Source organism: Oryzias latipes, chromosome 6 (genome assembly GCF_053564925.1).
Source record: "Oryzias latipes strain Hd-rR chromosome 6, Olatipes_Hd-rR_3.1".
Classification (NCBI taxonomy): Eukaryota; Metazoa; Chordata; class Actinopteri; order Beloniformes; family Adrianichthyidae; genus Oryzias; species Oryzias latipes.
The window spans coordinates 23740861-23755044 of NC_136242.1; the positions used below are offsets into that span (position 1 = coordinate 23740861).

A 14184-nucleotide genomic window follows, 5' to 3' on the forward strand; every position below is an offset into this window, starting at 1 on the left:
TGGCGTCTCGTTGGGATGTAAATGGCTTCTAACCTATGCAGCGTCTCTATACATTTCATCTGCGTGTTTTGCAGCAGTCCAGGTCGGAGCTTTGCAGAGACTCAGCCTGCCCGCTCACTTCAAAAGAGTTGATTAAAGATTTATGATGAGAAAAGAAAAAAAATACCCATTTTAAATAGACTTAAAGAAGAAGAGAAGAGCGTGAAGAAGAAAAAAAGTGTTTTTTAGAGAGTCAGAGTTGTCATTCATTAATGCATGTGGTTATTTATAATAACAAATATAGTTGAGTCAATAACAATCAATAATCAGAACGAGGTTAGAAATCAGCTGCTGTACATGCAGGCAGGTCCAGAGGCTTCAGTTGCTTTAAGAGTTAAGGCCTTTTAAAAACATTTTTAATGGCCTGCTTACTTCGGAGTGCATCTAGAGCTTGCATGTGCAGCAGCTGCGTATGAACACAATGACATCCTCCACAGAGGAAAGCCCTCGCTGTCTGCAGCTTTACCAGCAGAAAAATCCAGAAAGCTGGTGTGAATGACAAAAGCATTCCTCCAGGGGAAAAAAATAATCTGTCTACATACTGACAACTCCAAAACACAAAGTCCACACTGTCTGTTTGGCAATACTTCACACACACTGTCGACCGTGTGAAAATATTTCTATTTTGTGAAGTGCAAATGTTTAGGTTCTCTCAGATCTGTCCGCCTTATTTGCTCTCTTTGTAGGAGAGAATTTTTTTATGTTTTAGCTCCTTTTTCTTGCATTTGCTGTGGTTTTTAAGTCTTCTGTTGATAAAGTGCTGCTCTAGGAAGACTATCAGCTGAGAAAAATCCCATCTGAGTTATTTTGCGCACATGTGTGACGTAAAAGGAGGTGCACCTTCTGCTCACTTCTCTGTATTTCTCCACCTCTGGTTAAAGGCTGACGCATGCATGAGTGCAGGAAGCAGGAGCTGGGAGGGAGGGAAGAGAGGCAATGAGTTTGCTCATTTTTGCCACGTTTGACATATTTTCTGGACAAACTCTGGGTGGAGATGAACCACCACAAAACACTGTCTAATTACCTTTTTTATAAATGTCACTGTAAATCTTTTAAAAATTATATCAGTTTTAAAAAACACCCTGCTCCTGACTGAGTTCTCCACATGTTTTTTTCCATCCATTTGTGCCTGAAAAATCATATATTTAAAATGCATATAAATGGAGTCGACTTCAGTTTATTAATTAAAGGTGACAACCTCTAATTAAACTTCTGTCAAATGGGTCCAAAACACGGGCAAATAAAGCAACATCTCTGTTTATGATGAATCCTCTAACAGGAATGATTGATTAGAAGCAGAAGGAGAAACGGAGTACGTCCCATTTTTAATTAAGACAGCGCACGCTTAAAAGTTCAATCCCTCATGCTCATTGAATCTTGATGGTACAAACAGGAGCAGCAAGGTGTTCTGTGCGGTGTGTTTTATGTGGCTTTATCTTGAGTGAATTTAAGGGCTTGTAAAAAGTGGAATGTTATTAGCGTCAGACCACCTGGGGTGAACATCTGCAGCCTCACACTGCAGACCCAACATACATCACCGCTTCTCTCCTCTGCTACTTACTGTCACACACATACACACTCACACACATCGTCACTGTTCTGCTTTTTTGCATAACTTCTGTTTTTCGTGGCTCCTATTATGGGGTGGTCGTTAAAAATATTTTGGAGCCACAAATTTTGTCATCTCAAAGTTCACAGGTCAGCAGGGCGTCTTTCTTACAGCAGATTGGATAATTTTTAACCGAGGAGGATATATGGATGAGTCTTGTTTGTTTTTGTGCAGCTTTTGCATGAAAGATTCTTATTTGTTTGGTTGTTTTTTTATTTTTCTTTGGAGGAGTGAGGGATTCCACTGTAACTACCCTCAGTTGAATAATTAGATGTTCTTTTCAAGTTCTATTAGAGCTGTTTTTCATTTTCTCAAGCATTATTTTTTCATCTTCAAAGCAAAAGCTAAAACAGGGCGATCATTGCAATTTAATTACTACAAATCCCTTTGTGAATTTCTTCTTGTGTTTGTTTACATGCAGAGATTTGCCGGCTTCTGCACTTTTATTTTTGTGCGTTTACTGATTTCATGGGTTTGTTTCAGAGTCTGCTGCCTTCTTATGTCATTGGCGCGTTTCCTTTTTATTTTTAGCCTTTTCTTGCACACATTTGTGTGCAGATGAAGCTGCACTGGGGTTTATTTAAATAGATAAGATGCTGTTTTATTCCCAATCAGAGGAATCTCCTGTCGCATTTCAGTCTCTTCATAATAACCCCCAGCATTGCTGCACTCTCCCCAGACATGCGCGTACACGGAGTATTGCAGACACTGCAGTTTTCTCCCCCTCTGAGGTAAGAGGCTTTGATAAATGAAAATAAATACTTTTCTTCATATGAGGAAGAGGGGGGAAAGGAGAAAATGGCAGAAGTGACAGGAGGTCTCTGGCAGTTTGATGCCTCGGTACAAGTAAATATACGAGGGGGAAACAGCTCGTGGAACACTGGCTGAGTGTGGTGCAATTTAGCACTAAAACACACGCACATCTTCAATCATTGTGGAGGAATAAAAGTGAGGAAGACGGTGATTCACAGAGGTGGGCTGCGGGAGATACAAGATATAGCAACTGGCCTGTAAGCTGACACATTACTCGAGTAACAGTGAGCAGGAAAAAACATGATTTAGAGGAAACCAGTTTTCCTCCTTTTCTGTCTGCTTCTGGGACTGCAAGGTCACGTAGAGCCCTTCTTTCTCTACCTTTGTCTTCCTCCACTCCTTTGGACCTCATTTCATTCAACACTCCCAAACCTCAGACAGCTCCATAACTATAACTCTCTGCGCTCCGTCCTTTCCTCCTCTCCCGTCTTCATCCAAAGCTAAATGACTCTGTCAGAAATAAAGAACACGTATCTTATCTACTGCCTCCACTCTGCTGTCTCAATCCTTGCTGACGTCACACAAATTTAAGAAAAAAAACAAACTTCCAGATGACGAACTCTCTTAGTTGGAAGCTTTTGTTAAGCGTGTTTGCTTGCAGTGCTGAAAGTCTAACATAACGATATGCAGCCCACAGAGCTGCAGACAGTAGCTTGACAGAAGACAGGTGTCCACTCATTCTGTTTTTTAAGCACACACATGAAGATTCTTCCTTTCCTGTCATCCTTCTCTCCTCCCTGTGGTGTGGAGGAGGAAAAAGGGACCCACAGCTCAGTGCGATACGCATGCTTTTGTCATTGTGTGTGTGTTTAAGCTGCAGCCACTCAGCGGGATGCCACACAGGGATGTGTGAATAAAAACAAAGTAAAATGGAGTTGGAGGGAGTGCGACAGGGATAAAACTCATGGAGTAAACTGACATGAGCTCCAGAAGTCTGCTGGTTCTCCCCAAACACTCCACCGCTAACAGTTACAACACAAAGAGCAGCACAGACTTTGATCAGCATGTATTGTGATGACTTTGCCTTTCCGTTAGCCGAAAGTGCTCACCCCCACAAAGTTGGCCTGCACACACAGTTCGGGGGGATCAGAGGTTATGAGCGAAGCGCATCGACTGATTTACCCGTACATGAAGGTTATGCATATGTTTATTGAACCATGTCCAATTCGCTCGCCTCACCTGAGTAAATTAGTTTGATGTGTTTGCACTCTGTGATGTTCAGGCTTGTTCTTTGTTGTGGAGGCGCATGCAGCCAGGAAAATAAGAGAACGGAGAGAAATGGAGGGCACAAGGCCGCTCTAAGCAGAAAGTGGAAATGTGTGTATGCAAGGATGCGTGAGAGACTGAGAGATGAAAAGAGTGATAATTCTTCTGCTACCCCGAGGGCCCTCGCAGCCTCTTGGGCTCCCCAAAGGTCCCCTGACAAATGCCCGAGCACAAAGCTGAGGTCTGCTAATTGGCCCCAGAGTTTGGAGTGGAGACGAGAGAAATGTCTGTGCGCGGACATGTTTCCACATTAAACCAGTGTTGAAAGCGAACTGTTTCTGCACAACATGTTGGTTTCCATTCTACTTTGAAGGAAGCCGGCAGGACATTTACGATCTCACTGAAATCACAAACTGCTGAAAGAAAATGGAAGCATATGCAGTTCAAAGCGTCAGTCTTTAAACAGCTTGTTTCTCTAATTGTTCCATTATCTCAGTCTGCTTATTAAATGTAGGATAATTGTTAATTACCACAGGAGGATTTGCAAAAGGATTTGTCTTGAGTATAAAAACGAATTAATTAAAATGAGCACATTTAAAGCTACAGCGTTGTTAGCAGCAGGTGCACTTTGTGTGTGCGTGTAGGTGTGTGTGTGTGTACATTCATATTTTCAGTGCTTTTCTTTTGCTTGAATCTGTTTAATTGAGATTCATAGAAGAGATTAAAATGAGATTCAAATGAGATTCAGAGCTACGAGTAGCAGCAAAGGTAATATGCAGATGGATTTAACGATGATTCAGTGCATCTTGCAGTCTAACGAGAGTTTGATTAAACCATTGGAAGCCATTGGCTGAAATCATTACTGTGATAGGAAGGAGAGAATTTGGAAAAAGTAGCAGTTGTTTAGAAAAAAATAGATATGATTTTAATGTAACGACGTAACTTGGATTGTAATTCTGATAAATATTTGCTTTTAAAATTGTGATTAAAATACAAAATCCTGAACCTTTGTGTTAGTCGTCAACTAATAATAAAATAATCAATCGGATTTGGAGCAAAACTTGACCCTTGATGCCCACGGATGCAAAAGTGCATCAAACAATTTCAGCTCCAAATTTAGCATCTATTTGTAAGCAAAAACATAAGTGATTTTCTTTTAAATGATGCCTGAAATAAAATCAGGCTCCAAGCGGTTAAATTGTGGCTCTTTTCAATATGTTGCTTTGATCTTATGAGTTCTTTGAACGGTTCATTTGAAAAAGAAAGACAGCCTCTGTAGAAACACGTGAACAACAGGCAGCTGTTGTGATATTAGAAGTAAATATCACAAAATTGTGGTATGTACACAACACAAATAAATTTGTGTGAAATTAAAAACACCTGTTTTTAATTGTGTGAAACATTTAATATCCATCAATTTTAACAAAAAAAAAATCATAAATAAATGCAAACATCTGAACAGGTGCAAGAAAACGCACCTTTAGAGATTTTGTGCTTACCATTTTAACTTTGCATCGACGCTCACCTCATGAGGGATCGAACAGTAACCCAAATATTCTGAGCGGCTGCTTAAGGCACCGCAGTGGACGCAACGCTTTTCTGACTGTACAGCTGCAGTATTGATAGATGCTGCAGCAACCGAGTCTACCATCCCACTTTATTTCAATTAGCTCACAGGAAGCAGGAAATAACCTGCGAATCAATTGTCATTTCTACGGAGCAGAAGCTGGAGGCTGGGATTTACTTTGTCCACCTATAAAAGATGATGTAGCCATGAAGAAGATTAAAGGGAATTTCCTTCTCAGATACCCGCACATTGTCCAACAGTATATCATTAAATGTTAAGTGCTTTAAGGCTGTTACGGTTATTCTCTGATGGAGAGCGGAAATTTGTTTTCACGCTGCGTGCTGCACTCACTGCCTCATGCATTAGAAAGCGATCGCTTGCATGTGCAGCTCAAAAACCGCAACTTAGGTCAACTCGAATTTCCAATCTCTTACTGCTGAGTTGTGTCTGAACAGAAATTGCTGAAACTGAGGCGCAACTTTTCCTTTGACATCTTAGGTTCGTCTTTTATCAGAGACGGTTGTGTTTTTTCACATGCCTCACATGTTTCGACGGATGTCTTTCGTCTTCATCTGACGAAGCTGTCAGTTATCGATACCGACACTATGAACTTTATTGAAGTTATTGAAATTTATTGAAGTTTTACCTTAGTGCTGCCTTCATTTGCCAGTAAAAACAGGAATAGTTAAAAGTTGCAGATGCCGACTAACCTATGACCTCAAGTCTTTTTTATTATTGAGATGTGGGATTTAACAAAAATTCACAAATAGAACAATGAGTAAGAATATTTACCTAGATTTCCCGTTCAGACTTGTTAGTTTAACATTAAAGTGGTCTTTGAGTCACGACTCTACAATAAAAGTTTGAATGGTTGATTTTATTTTTTTATGCCAAAGAAATGTAATGGTGACTGAAAAAAAGAAGAGCAGGAAGCTGAATTTGTGACAGTGGAAAGCTTTTAGTGAGGTTGAGAGGGGGTGGCCAAAATGGATCACAAATGAGCGAGATGTAGAAAGGTTATGCGGGGCGTGATCGTATCAGAAAATACAGTCATGTATGCGCTCTGCTTTCGCCAAACACACACTTATCCAGAAACACTTGCACACGGCACCGAATGATTTGTTTGTGTTGTTGGTGCAGTGGACTGAAGCCATGGAGGTAGTAACTGTTTGATGGTAGGCTTTATGGAGACACTATATAACGGCTGTGACAGTTTATTCAGTGCATGTCAGGAGGAGGGGATTTGTGACGCTACGATGGCTGGGACACTCCTGCAGATCCATGCACTCCTGCAGCCTTCCCTTTCACAGCTGCAGAAACTAGTGGGGAGAAATGTTTGGTTATTCTATTGACGTACATTTTACTAATTAAAACTGAACTGAGGATTGCTGGTAAACCACTTTTTTAAGTTTTGCCTCTGACACGCTCAGTTAGGAATCCTGCTCCACTTTAGGTGCTTGAACACAAACAGAGACTGTTTGACATCCCAAATCCTTCACAGGAAAAAATATCTTCTGCTTTCATTTTTCCACCAACTTCTTGTCCAGTGAGTTTTTCCCTCCAAGGTCCATTAGCTTGGTTCTCACTGGTTCTCCTCTCAGCTGGATACTATTAGCCCTGTGATTGGTTATTGAATTAGCCTGCTGATTTGGTATTGAAGGAGTGAAGACTGATGAGAGGAATTTGCGAGCTTTCTTCCCCAAACCTCATTACTCACACTCAAAGAGAGCAGGGCTTGGAAACGCACACACGCGCATAAAAGCAGTTCACACGGACATGTTTGCTCACAAACTTCAGCTCGTAGTTCCCCGTGGAAGATTTAAATAACATCCTTCACCTGCATTTTATTCCTCACACACACACACACATCCTCAGCAGATAGAACATAGACGTGTGGGACATGTGCAGGTGCACATCCTGCAGAGGCTGGAGCTCTCTGTACTAAAAAGAAACCAGCCCAGGAGAATGCTGTGTGCAACTGGAGGCTGCTAAAGAGAGGGATGTGTGAACAGCTTTGTGCTGATTTATGCTGTGTTTCATCCTACAATAAAGATTATGGATGATGATATTGATTTAGCCGGCTGTGACCATGACTGGACTCGGGCTCTCAGGTTGGAGAAAAGAGAATTTAGCTGATTATCATTCTCGGACGCAGTTAGGAAGCTGTTTTTATCTGCGAATGTGTGAAGATGTATGTGTATGGGTGTGCCAGACTTAGATCATCCTCTGTATTAGAGGCAGCGCGGCTCTATCCTTTAGTGTTTGTGAAAGGGATGAAGCCTTTCCTGTCCTCCTCTTTCTGGAGCCAGAGAAGGAGCGCTCCCAGAAGTGCAGCACAGCAGACCAGGAGGAAAGGATGAAGTTATTGACTCCACTTTGATTTAACCTCTCTTGCCTGATCCTCAAAGCTGGCAAACACATGCAGATCAGGGAATTCTTGAAAAAACTGCCAGACTGAACAAAACGAACAGACGGAGATCGCATTTATTTTTCTGATGCAGCTATAAAAAGAAGTTTGCTGCTTTGTGCATGTTAGAGTTTAATTGTCTGTGGTGAGAAATACACAATCAACGTCAAATCTTGATGTTTTCTGTTTCACGTAGTCACTTTTACACTGAATGCTGGTCTCTATTTTATTTTATTTTATTCTATTTCACTTATTATACTCACTTATTCATCTCATTTTGTTGTTATTTTTTATTCTTGGATTGTTATTTTATACTATTTTTTATTTTTTGCTGCTTCTTTGCACTGTCATGCTAGTGAGAAACAACATCTCGTCTCACCTGTGTATTTCTCTGCAAATACTGTGTGGAATGACAATAAACAAATTTTGAAATCTTGAATCTTAAAATTTCTGTTTAACCCATTTTGATGTGAATGTGAATTTACCAAGCTCTAAATAATCATTAACTGTATTATATTTTACGTATCTTCAAATAAGAGTTAGGCTTTTAGATTATTTTGGTTTATTATTTTGATTAAGTGTTCTGTTTTTGCTTTGAACATGATTTGCTTTGAACATGAACTAAACTCCAAAAAGTAAGTGAGAGAAGAATTAAATAAATGAAAAACATGTTTGATGGGTTATGGAAGTGGATGCAAGTGATTTACCAAAGAAAATCTCTTAACTTGACTGAAAAGAACTGGTTCAAATATTTTTTATAACTTTAATTAGATTTATGTTTATAATTGGATTTTTTGTTCATGTGCACTCTCTCTTTATATTTGTTATTTTTATGTATCTCTTTATTTATCTCTTCGTATTAAATGTGCCCAATCTTTTGCTTCTGTGGCCGTGCATTTTTAATTAGTATAAGACACATAATAATTCATTACATACTAGTAAACTAACAACAGCTGAGTCAGATTTATGTTCATTTTCTTGTTTTCTTCTTTCATATAGTACTACCCGATTGTCCTCAACAGAAGGCACCCGCGGCCTCACAACAGTGACACAGAATATTGTTATTCATAAAATTTTCTTACATATGTTGTTTGTTGCTAATGTTGTCACTATGACATTCCTGCTCACGACAAAGTAAACTTGTTTAACAACAAAGTTTTGAATTTTACATTGTGTTAAATAAATTGAAATTGTCTCACATTCTATAATTTATAATGCAGAATTTAAAATCTTTTAAATTGATTTGATTTTTTTTACATGGTTCTGATGTTGGAATAGTTTAGTCAATTTGTTTTGTCTTAGATTGGAATGAGTGACAGGTGGCTTCCCTTCTAGCTTCAGAATAATACAATTATTCAGCGTTGTTTCCTAAAAAGAAAAGTCCAAATCTACATCTTTCTTCTTTTAGATAAGGATGATTTTCCTCGGGCATTTCTCTGTTACAAACATATTCAACAGTTTCAAATTTGAGTGTTGCACAGTGTGAACCCCAGATAAATTGTGTTTTTATGTATTTTGTTTTTTTGTTTATTTTTGTTTGTTTCCATTTCCATTAAAAAAGTAACAAATATTAAACAGAATCATATGTCTGGAAAATAAAAGGGAACAGAAGATGATTTATTTTTCTGCCCCTTTTATATACTTAGATGGGGAAAAAAGAGTAAAAACTAACATTACATATGAAAAACTGACTATGTACAAAAATATATGTTGTTAAATGTTTCCTCTCCCCTAAAAATAAAAGAATTAAATCTTGTCTTTCTTCTTTTCATTGTGTTTATTCAACTGAGTCCTTCAAACTACACAGGCCCCCAACCTGTGTTTGGGCTCTCAATCAGATAAGTTAGAAATCTCCAATTTTACATGCAGTTATTTTTCTTTTTTTAGATCTATAAATTCTGTTCTCCTGTTCATCCTGATTTTTTTTTAAAGCCTTGTGATGATTTGAGTTTTTATGAAGTCAAGAGAGAGTACGTATGTGTTTTCATGTCCTTTATTCAGAACAGTACCCCACATTAACAGTAAATATTTGAACATTTTGCAGCAGTCAAATGCGTCAGCACAATCCTAATACATCCATAATTTGCCACTGCAGCTGCTACAATTACAAGTAATATTACTGAATTCTGCTATGCTAAACACTGTTAGAGTTGTTGAACAGGACAATGGTGCCAAAGTGCACTCGTCTTTAATTAATTACCCGCTTTTGTTTCTCAAGGCAACACACAAACTTGCACACCCTTTTAATACACACTCACCAAGAAGCCGACAAGAAATTTGGCTTTTAGAGGAAAAATGAGGAAGTGAGGAAGAGAGGAAGAATGTAATATCAGCAGGCTATCTATCCTTTTCTTCCACTGGTGCATCCCAATCCTCTTTGGAAATAACAAATGCATAAAGGAAGCACAACACAAATATATCTGCCTGGCTCAGATAGATAGTGCTATGCTAGAGTTTAATACCCTTATGTAAACCAGTAACAATCAAGCCCTAACACACACCCCCACATCACCACTAAGGGGACAATAAGAAACAGGCTCTATTCTGTCTCTCTAGATATGAACAGGGAGAAGTGATTTTCTATGTGAGCATGTGTGTGTGTGTGAGTGTGTGTGTGTGTGCAAGAAAGAGGAAGCTGTTTTCCTTTTTTTTTTTTTTTAGCAGATAGTGAACAATGCAAAAGCCAAGATTGGTTGCCTGGTTGATGTTTCTTGTGGTGGCTGTTGTTTCTGAAGGAGAGAGTGATATGGACTCTGGCCTTAGAGACTGCCGCGCAGCCAACGCTCTGTTTCATTCATCCCTCACCATCCACTCTTTTGATATCTCACTTTATCCCTCTGTGCCAATTTGTTTTTACACTTTGCCTCGTCTTCCATCCTCCATCAGCTGTTTTTTTTCTCCCTAAAACTGACAAAGAGAGGAACAACGCTGAACTGAAGGAGACTATTTGTCTGAAAGCTGTTACCACTGACAAGCAATCTAAACCACGGAAAGCATACACATTTATCAAATTAATTTGTGCAACATGCGCTGCACCCATGGCAGCTTTACTTAAAAGCAGAGACATAAAAAATGTTGTGGACTTTTGTAATACATCTTGACTTCATAGACAGTTTTGCATCATTTCCTGAGGAGCTGAAACTGATTTTGACCAAAAGGGAGAAAAATGGTGAAGCTGCGTCCGCACAAATGGATCAATACGATTAGCACTCCATGGGAGTGAGTGTGCAGAGGGGGGTGGAACAGAGGGAGGCGAGAACAGCAAAGGTTAACATCATACATCAGCCGCCTTCTGCATACGTCTCTGCAAAGACAAACCTTTTTGTCCCTATTGATAATGTTGATCACTCTGAGATTTTACACAGCTCTTCGCTCCTATCAAAGGAGGAAAAACTGTCTAAGATGACTGAAGGAATAATTACAATAGTTTATGACATATTTAATGATGTTTTTCTGATGGCACACATGAATTCTGGGATTTTTGATGTGTTTGCATCTTTGCGTCAGTGAAAAGCAACACACTTATTATAGAAAGTAAAGAATTTGTGATTTTCTTTTTGTAAAGTTTCTGAAGTACAATCAACACACGCTCTGATATGATTGAGTGCATCTGCTTTGTTGCCATGCTTGAAACCCTCCTTGATCCTTGAGGTTTAATGTTGCTCTTCCTTTACCATTTAGGTCTGAGCTACTATAGGAGACCATCAAATATTTATGCAGCATTTTCCCTGATCCTATAGCCTGTAGGAAAACGGAAATCTGAATGGTCACAGTTCAAGATCCGACTTTGGTTTGGGGATTTCTTAGAGAAACTTCTGTCCACTAGTTTTTTGACCTTGGCTGATCAATACGTGTATGATGCAGTTAGTTGATGCAAAAACAATCATGTGGTAAAAAAAAAAAATGCACTGTCACAAATATATTGTGTACTTGCTGAATAGAGAAAGACCAAGAAAAAAAAGCTGTACTGAATTACACTTGCAGGCTGTGAATGGCTGCCGCTGTTGTTTTATGGAGCAGGAACAGCCTGATCTTTGTGTTGTTTTTTTCCGAGATTGATTATAGAGGCCCCAGGCTCATCAGAGTGTGCTGCGTTTTGTCTAAGTATTTACTAGAATACAGGGAGGATAAAAATTCACAGCCTGAGCCATGACATTGCAGAGGAAGAGGGCAATATAAACAAACAAGTAGAAAAGCAGAGGAGGCCCTCACGGAGAGGAGGTTACAACATACAGCACAGAAGGACACACAAAGTTAAAAAGCACACATTTGTCCCACTGCTACTTTACTGTGTCATTCAGTTTAAGAAAATACTTTGTTATTCACATATTTGATCAAAATATTAGTGAAACTATATACAATAATAAACAGTTGATTAAAACAAATGGACACACTTGTGTTTTTCCCTCCTATACACAGGTTAGCTACATAAGGTATAACATGAAAAAAAAATCCCCATTTCAGCTTTGATGAAACATACACTTGATTTCCATTGATCTAACAAAATAAAGTCATCGGGTTGGTCACTGAGGATGCTAGAAATTAAAAGCTCTCACTCTGCCCAACGCAGAGGGACCAAATCTACAAAAACAAAATGGTCAAGCATAAGAACACAACCAGCCTTTCTAGCAGCACAGGTATTTATGATTGACATAGTTGGAAAACCTACTGTTGAAGTCCCACTCTGATCATCTTTTGATCTATTGTGAAAGCATTCCCAGTGGTCTTTTCAATATGATGATGCTGTTTTTAGCCCAAATCAAAAGCCTGTCTTGTTTTCTAGGACATGGTTTCTGTAGAGCGGCAGTTGTTCATTAGAAATTCCCCTCTGAGATGTGGGTGGGACCCCACCCCCCTCTTCCTGTCACACATAACTGAAAGCTGTTTACAAGATCTCCCATTATCTTACACCCCCAACCTAACACTAATAAGGCAAAAAAAAAAAGATGAACAGTGTCAGAGTTATCCAGCCATACAGTTTTGAGCCAGCTCAGAGGAAGAAAATGAAAGCTGTACATGGATCTAGTCGTCCACAAGCATGCATTGGAATGGAGTGGAGCAGGGAGCTTGTGGCCCGGCCGTCGTGTTTTCTATGTCATAAAAAAGCTCTTTTTCAAACAGCATTCTTGCATCTGCTCATGTTTTACAATGATTTAAATAAATAAAATACTCAGAAATGCAATTTCGAGTTTATTTTTCCTCCTATATGTCCTCCATCATCAGAAAAATGCCACAAGAACATGTTAAAAACACCAAAAACAAGCATTTTCATCAAAGTGGGTGTCTTGAACTAGTTAATTAATTTTTGTGTGTGATGTGCTCTAACTCTAAAGTCTGCTGTGAAGTCATTGCTGTGACCTAACATTGAAGGAAGCCACAAAAATTCTTAGAATACCTGTTTTTCTTTTCTGTTATTGCATAAGCAACAAACTGCTCAGACTTTTCATTGCACTGTGATTCCCCTTCATCTTCCTCCTCCTCCTGTGGTTTCCAAGATTTCGGAAGTTAAACGCCTCGCAAGCCCTGCAAAGTTTTTTGTCACTTTTCATTAGACTGACACTTTGTCAAATTCTTAATAAAGGTATTAATGGTAATGTTGAATTCCAGAGCAGCTGAATTGATTTGATATATTTTTTTCCAATGAGCAAAGCTTGTACGATTTGTATTCGTGTGTCTTCACGCTTTCCAAAGAAAAAGTCAGGCTAGAGTTGAAAGAAAAAAAAACTTCCACTCATAAAGATGTTTGACACCAAACTGTAACAGAACAATTTGTTGCAGTTTATTGCATTGATTTCACAGTGCACTACTTCTGGGACGTCCATGTTTCAAAAATGAGGAATTGGGAAATTACACACCTGAAAAAGTCTCTTGAGCCAGGTCTTGTGCAGCTGTCAACAAAAATGTATTCTTTGTGATTCCTCAAAACAACTACAAGTCAGATTTTTTTCTTTCCGTCTTTAGGTTTTTTTTCCTGCCCCACTCAGACTCTCATATCCACATTCATTCTACATGAAATTGTTCTTTTTTTTGTCCATATAGGTGTTAAACAATGAAGGGTGGGCTGCTGGAGGGAAGCAGGCGGCCGGGCTGTGATGTGCTGTGGACAGGACAGCCCTTGACTCTGTCCATCAGTGTGTGAAGCCCCTGTGTGCAGCAGTGTGGACTGCCGCTCAGGCAGCCTGTCAGGGTGACAGAGAAAGACTGACGCTCTGTGGCACTGAGACGCCGCACCCTTCAATCTTTCCTTCTTTTTTTTTTCTTACACCACCAGCTTCAACCGTCCATTTAAGGTTCTCAACTTCTCAGATTCAACCTCAGAGCCTCTCTTTTTCTTATCCTTCATCCATGTTTGACAATTTACAAAGTTTCAATATGATAAATATTTTTGAAACTAGCAGTAAGATTCACAAAATCGTATCAAAGTGCATGCAAAAAAGCAGCACAAAGTATTTTGGCGATGAACTAGACTCAGCATTAGGTGCTGGTTTGTGTGTTTCCACTGTGAGTACAGATGTGGGAGGCAAGTTGATTGCGTCACCAAAT

At 39.2% G+C, this 14184-nt stretch overlaps 1 protein-coding gene across 1 annotated transcript in view; it reads left to right on the plus strand.

Annotated features, from left to right (window-relative positions):
- The window catches only part of LOC144981241 (transcription factor Maf-like), a 45254-nt gene that overhangs the window by 13895 nt on the left and 17175 nt on the right, over window positions 1-14184 (plus strand). The window lies entirely within an intron of this gene.